The sequence below is a fragment of the Lissotriton helveticus genome, chromosome 7 (genome assembly GCF_964261635.1).
Source record: "Lissotriton helveticus chromosome 7, aLisHel1.1, whole genome shotgun sequence".
Classification (NCBI taxonomy): Eukaryota; Metazoa; Chordata; class Amphibia; order Caudata; family Salamandridae; genus Lissotriton; species Lissotriton helveticus.
The window spans coordinates 1,018,117,359-1,018,124,554 of NC_136068.1; the positions used below are offsets into that span (position 1 = coordinate 1,018,117,359).

A 7,196-nucleotide genomic window follows, 5' to 3' on the forward strand; every position below is an offset into this window, starting at 1 on the left:
CTCCTCCGTTGCACCAACCTTTTCTTACATTTGAAAAATATATATTTTTAGAGATCTTGGCTGCTGCATTGCTGCTAGGCCGCTCCGAAATTAACTGGTGCTTTTGTGCTAACAATTTACTGAACCAAGTGGCAGCTGCCTTCTGGGATCGATACATTTATTTAAAAAAAAAGAAAAGAAAATGCTGCTAGCATCATTGCATTGGGACGCATATGTGTCATCATGAGTTGGCACTCCAGCGTAATGAGGATAGTTTCATTTTCACCTAGTTATCATCCCTTTACCAAAAAGCATTTTGCTTTAAAGGCCAATGGGTAAAGAAGGCGAGACCTCTTGGCCTTGCAAATGCTTATTTAGTCAGTAAAGGGTTTCCGATCTCCAGAAGCGTTACAGTGCCACACTGTTGGTAGAAGTTTGCTGATAAAAAAGCAAGGAACTCAGAAACGCAAGGGAGCGCTGAAGCGAGTTGTGTGAGGGAGCACAGAAGCTGTCATGACACAGGAAGGATTAGAGGTATTTGTCTATTTGTGTGAGGAGAAACGAGACACGGGCATAAATACATACAAAGAGATCTGTGGAGAGTTGTACTAGAGGGACGTAGACTTTACAAACTTTGGTTTGCTTTGCAAACAGAATATTAAACATAAATACAGTGAGTGTTGTTTTGTTAATTGTATTATTTTTGGCTTTAATCTGAGAAACCTTCATATGCAGTTTCTTCATTATATGAACAGAATTCGTAGGGTTTTTTCTCAAATTGTCCTTCCTTTCCCAACCCCTCACAGAAATTTGAAAATATTTAGTAAGATTTTCTCATGTTCTATTAAGACATGGATTACATGTAGCTGTAAGGCTTGCAGCACGCCTCAGGAGACGTCTTTAAATGACCTGTTTGTTATTTGTTGACCTGTATAATGAGAGCCACCTTTGTTTTTAGAATTTCCCTAGTTCTGTAGAACCTTGACATTTGATGCCGTGACAGATAATGGAGTGGTTAACTCTAGTATCTCCTGTGTGAAGTGTGAAGCCATGCTCTCCACTTGCTCTTCTGTTTCCATTCACAGGAGAAAGCCAGGGGGAGACCAAGGGTATCGGCTGACACATTTGACAGGTGACATGAGATACCTTGTTCTCATAGGAAGGACATAAACCATCAGCATCCCAAATTAAGTCTTAAGCATGGATAGGCGATTCAGTGGACAGTGTGTGTTAGATGTATATTGCAAATTCCTGGATAAGTTCCCTGTAGTGTTAAAACCCCTGATCCAACTGGTTGAGAATAGTGCTATTTAAAAAAAATGTAGAGGCAGTGATGGGCCTACTGACTAAACAACAATAGATAGTTAAAAGTATATTAGAGCAAGATCCGACTCTGAAAACGATGCCTAGCTGAAACCTATTATGCATAGAAGATTGTTATGATAGAAGGCTGGAAGAGAATGGTAGACAACAAATAGAAACATTAACAAAGCATCTCTACCCAATGTCGCATCTGCTTATAAAGATGCATAAATTGCTAAGTAATTTTCATCATTTGGTTGATCGTAGAGATTACTCGACCTTATGTAGAAGAAGAATCAACAAGCACTGGCAATGCATCGGTTTCGCCTATGTAATAAATAAAGAGCTGTTTTCAGAAATCAGCTGGGAGAAGGAAAGAGCTCCCTGACAAATAAGGCAGGAGTGGAGAAGATATGGCTCAGCAGCCAGAGCTGATGGCTCGAGAGCTGGGTATTCCGGTTCGAGTATCGTCGGCAGTAGAGTGCAACATTCTGTGATTTTGTGCAAATCACCTAATTTCTCTGGATAATAAATTAATATATAAATATGCTGCAAGAGTAAAAGACAAAACCTTATTAAAATATAATGCCACCAAAGCAGATGTTAACAGTATTTCCACAGCGGGGAACTGATAAGAGAAGCAGACTACGAACAATGCAGGAAAATCTGCTACAGCCGATAGAAATGGAGGAAAGGTAAGTGCCACGCACAAGAACCAATGATAAGCCAGGAAAAAGAGGAGGTGGCATGTAAGTCCCTATTTGATTTCTCAAGCACAGCACAAGCGCTGTGCAGGCCAAACCTAAAAAGTAATCTTTATACGACATTATTAGTTCTATTGACCCTTCAGTGATAGCAAAAAAAATCCACTAATCCAGGCTGCATAACAGAAATATAACTGAGGATCGTCAGTTTACATTGACAATTGGGAAAAACACACATATGAACAAATAATACTATGTGGAAAAGAAAGAGAGCATAGTATCGAAAGCCTGGGGCAAATATGAGTAGGGAACATATCAGGTATTAACCAATATAACGATGTAATTAAGCTTTTATATTAATTATTTAAAAAATGTTGCAAACACATGGAGCAGTTGGTTCCAGGGAATAGGCAAGGCGAGTGAAAGCGAACTCGTGATTTAAACTGCAAGTCGTGTAGTAGTAGAGTCAAAAATTAGCTAGCATTCGCGCCAAGAATTTTCAATTCTATTAAGGACACGGAGGCGAGGATTATGCTTCTCTTTCTTATATTTGCTACTCACAGCAGCCAATGAAAAACGTTTTGTATGCAAATAAAACTACATTTCCCATGATGCTTGTACATACATCACATCCTGTATAGCCCAATAAGAGCTGCTGTACCCTGTGTCTCCTCCTCTTTCTTTGCTCGAACTTATATAGTCCACACATTAATAAATCCAGTCCAATCCACGGAATATGAGTCCCAATAAACATCCTTCAACATGGAAGAACCATCTTCAAACTGGAAAGATTACGTCTTCTAAGCCAGAAGAACACCTGCTCCGTCCTCTTTACTCGAAGTTGGAAGAACCCTTTTCAAGCTGGAAAGTTTACGTCTTCTAAGCCAGAAGAACACCTGCTCCTTCTTCGTTATTCGAAGCTGAAAGGAATGAGACAGGAAAACCCGTAACTTCTGCTGATACAGAGTATCAAGTACATGCGGGTGGGTAATTATTACAATACTGTAATAAACCGGGTGGGATAATCCTCGCCTCCGTGTCCTTAATAGAATTGAAAATTCTTGGCGCGAATGCTAGCTAATTTTTGATTCTATTACAGGACCGGAGGCTTCGGATTATGCTAGTTTAACGCTTACCCACACAACTACAGTCTTAAATCTCCCACCGGTACATAATATACTGTTTAAATACATTCTGAGAAAATCAATCATTAGAATTGAAACTTGTTAAACAATGAGAATCATCAAAACACGAATGATAAGTATGGTTCTTGAACAGATTGCGTCTCACCATTGATTCTGAACACCCATTCCGGCAAAAAATTGCCCTCAACCATCGGCTATAATAGCCTCGGACCCACATATGAAATGTCAATAATCATCAACAGTAATATGAACAATTATACGCGAAAACCTCAGATAGTAAATCCGAGAATCACCGTTGTAATCCTTAAGTAATGGGAAGAAAACACCCAAAAAATGCATTATTTCGAATTCGTGTGACCAAGCACTGTCCACATGCATCCCAGACATTGCTTACAGAGCAAACTTCTTAGAGTAGATACTGTACCTGTAAAACGCGGGCTTGCCTCGCCGTAGGAACATCTAAAGGTGTAATGCCTCGTAACACAGCCTGACCATATTTAATGTCCGGTCGACCTACTATTATTTGTCTATCAATCAAAAGAAAAATCACTAGAATTATTCCGGGCTGGGATTTTTTCCCCACCAAAAAAGAACTCGAAAAAAGGACCCGACGCAAGTGCATCAACTTGCCCTGGGCCGAGAGAGAACCGTAGAAAAACGGCCAAAATGGCCGCTAAAAGGTGAAAGCTACAGAATTCCCTGTACATATTGGTAATTAATTCACAAACTAGAGAAACCAGTCCTCACAAAACTGCCACATGGTGTACATACCAACAAAGTGACCCTCTATTGTCGAACCATATTGTGTGAGTGGAAGGACCCAGAAATACGAAATGGACGCCCTCAGCGCGTTAGAAAACGTGGAAAGCATTGTAGGTACCGGGCAAAGCCGGAATACATACCACCTTGGGAAAAACTGTACTTACCACATTGCCATGTGCAAACCCAGACCCGTGCACACTAAAGGCAACGAGTAACCTGCGAGCCGTAGCTCCCTGGTGAATCATGAAACCTTTGCCGCGCTCTACATGAGTATCGCTGCATTAGAAAAAAGGAAATTTGTACGGAAAGGCAGGGGAACGAGCTGGCCGCCGCCGAACCAAGGAGCATTGGAATACAAAATGGAGACCTCCATGCTCGAAAATTGCGACCCCAGTCGCCGGAAATACTCTGAATCGGAGGGAACAAAATCCTTTCCCTCGACTTTCGTGGGATCAGACCTACATTCTTTTCGGATGGAACTGACGTCCAACTATAACGACTGTAACTGACAACTCACTCCTGCCCCGAACTCGAAGGGCTTACAATTACTGACTGTCTCTCGGAAGAGAAGCCACACCCAGCCATCTGAAGGTACCCAAGGTACCAGTCCTTTACTGTCCTGTATGCTATAGGAGGTATTCCGCAGTAACCTAAATCTGAGAATTTCGGCAGAATGGCCTGAATCCTAGAACGAGTCCACTAAGAAGGTGCCCTATATGCCTATACCCGCTTATAGTTCCCGCAGTCGAGATATTGCGTATGCTGATCAGTAAGCCTCAAGAGGCCTGCACGATAAAGAACCCGAATAACAGAAAGATCGAAAAAACTGTTTAATTGACGGTGCTCAATGCACCGCCACTTTGGCACTCACCCGATGGAACTCTTGCACTGATACCATCGGAAATATATTTCTAGCACTGTAGTTTGGGTCGTACAAAAACTGAGTTGCGTAGGATTCAGATAAACCTGGAACCAAATCTAAGAGTCACAATTGTATGAAGGTTATAACCTGACTTGTCCAGCACATCCTAATCCAATGTCTGGAAGTGTGAAGGCTAAGGCCTGTGACTGTGTTAAGATAGACCTATCCCTACGTATATATACCCCTAACTCTAAAAGTCAAATGACGTGGTACTCGGAGAGACCTAGAGAGCTGAGAGCCTGGGATAACATACCCAGTATCAACCATCAGAACCGCCACCGAAACAACCGCCAATGAAGGGAAGGAGGAGACCACTAGACGCTCTCCTGAACGCTATATGGAAGAAACAGCAGAACATGATGGGAATATATGCCAGCAATATAAGTCTACCCATTATAGATGCAACCAATAACAAATCTGTCCCAGAGGGATCTGTCACAAAAGGCCTACCTGGAACGGCTATCCGGGTGCCCAACCTTGAAGGATTTGCGACCCTGGGAAGAGCTGGCGCGAGAGGCGTCATACCGACGCCTATTGTCGATCGTGGCTGACTACGACTAGGATATTGATTTGCAGCCTGTCTAGTCTAAATAATCTCTTTCTAGTCTAGGTCCCGTCGCACGCCGAAGGAAATACAAAATAAAATAAGAATAAAATAAAATGAAAATAAAATAAGATAGAATAAAACAAAATCATGTTCAAGGATTTGTGGCAGAAGAACAATGACGGGCGTCAATCAAGCCCTGTAACCCTGAGTCAGGGAATGTCATACCTGGGGCCCTGTTGACCACACAAGAACTTGGAGAACCTGAGTGGCAACATAATTAGTTCAGGAGACTCATGTGCTCCGATCAATTAGTAGTCATCCTCCAATATACATCCCACCAATCACCTTCAGGGGATATCCGTATTCAATATATATAGTAGTGCAAAGCACAGCGCAATGGAGGAGTAGAGGGGGAGCCAACCCTGTGCACACTAAAACAGAGAAAAGAATAATGTATCGGCTCCTCAGCAAAGCTGTAGTCGTTATATCAGCCCAGTGGGCGTCGGAGTCATCATAAAATACAAGGAGCGTGTGCGCACTCCGAGGGCCAGCCTATTGTTATCGCCTGGAGGCTACCAGGACATCTGCTCATGTAAAGCACGAGGCAATGTGACCTCGAAACAAACAGGGGACGCGTGCGACGTGCGTAGGCCAAATCGCCCAAATGAAGCTTAAGTGGGTTACGCACACCAGAGCGTTATGACTCCATAACCGCTCTCGGCTACTAGGGAAAGCCTTTGGCGGAGAAGGCGCGAGACCGCGCAATGATCAGAACAACCCTAAGGAAGTGACAGGAATAGTGTTAATTCAGCAATCATAATCATTGAAACACCAAATCTCTGAGCCAAAAAACCTATACACAAACCACCGTGACTCATTTTGTAGCGTTGTGACGCCAGCGCAGTATCGCAGCTCTTGAAGGAGCGTTCGATTCAGTGTGCGGCCAAGCTAGGCCTTGTCATGAAGATCAAGCGCAGGTCCAACAGGCATGTCGCAGATATCCTCTGCGTGACTTTTCCACTCCCGCGGGATATGGCATTGTGGACTCTGGTGGGTGAAACCAATAGCGCTAGCACGTGCACACAAACCATTACAGTACAACCACCGAAAACATTCATCCGATTAATACCAACCTTAATTGTAATTTAAAATAATTTTGTAGTTGTGAAAAACACAACCTGAAGAACCTGGAATCGAACCCTGAACCTCTTGGATAATAGTCAAAATACTTGCCCCTAGGCCACCTGGACTCAGTGCAAACCAATAGGCATGTGGGTCTGAGAGGGTCTCTGGACTCCGTCAATGGGGGAAGGCTACCGAGTGCAGCGCAGTTGTGAGGTCAGCAGGACACAATTATGCCTGATTAGACCACCCGCGCTTAATGTACACTGCCGAAAAAACCGCCGTTAATAATAATACATGACTGCGTTCGCCCACTAAGATCTAAATGGGCCATAACCGCAGCGCGGCACTCAGAGGCAGCGGGGAGTGAAACGAAACCCGAACGGGTCGTCGGAGTAATCCTCAAACTCTGCTCCGGGCGGGAGCACCTCATCATTACGACGCTCCCAGCGGGAACCCTCTCAATCACCAGCGGGAAATCGGGGAAGTGAAAACGTGCCGGAGGGGTTCCCAGGTAACCACATACTATGCTTCAGTGGGAGTTCCCCCACGAAATCACACCGCTCCCAGCGGAAGCTTCCGAAGCCGACAATAGCCTAAAAACAATGGCGCCAGCAAGCGCCAACCGAGAAAGCAAGGCATTTTACAAGGAAAAACATAACGGCTCCTAGACAGCCAATACACATACCAAACACAAGTATGCAACATAGCGC

At 43.7% G+C, this 7,196-nt stretch overlaps 1 protein-coding gene across 2 annotated transcripts in view; it reads left to right on the top strand.

The window, feature by feature from the left end:
- Positions 1-7,196, top strand: part of THG1L (tRNA-histidine guanylyltransferase 1 like) — a 170,237-nt gene that overhangs the window by 160,981 nt on the left and 2,060 nt on the right. The gene's annotated exons all lie outside the window — the stretch shown is intronic.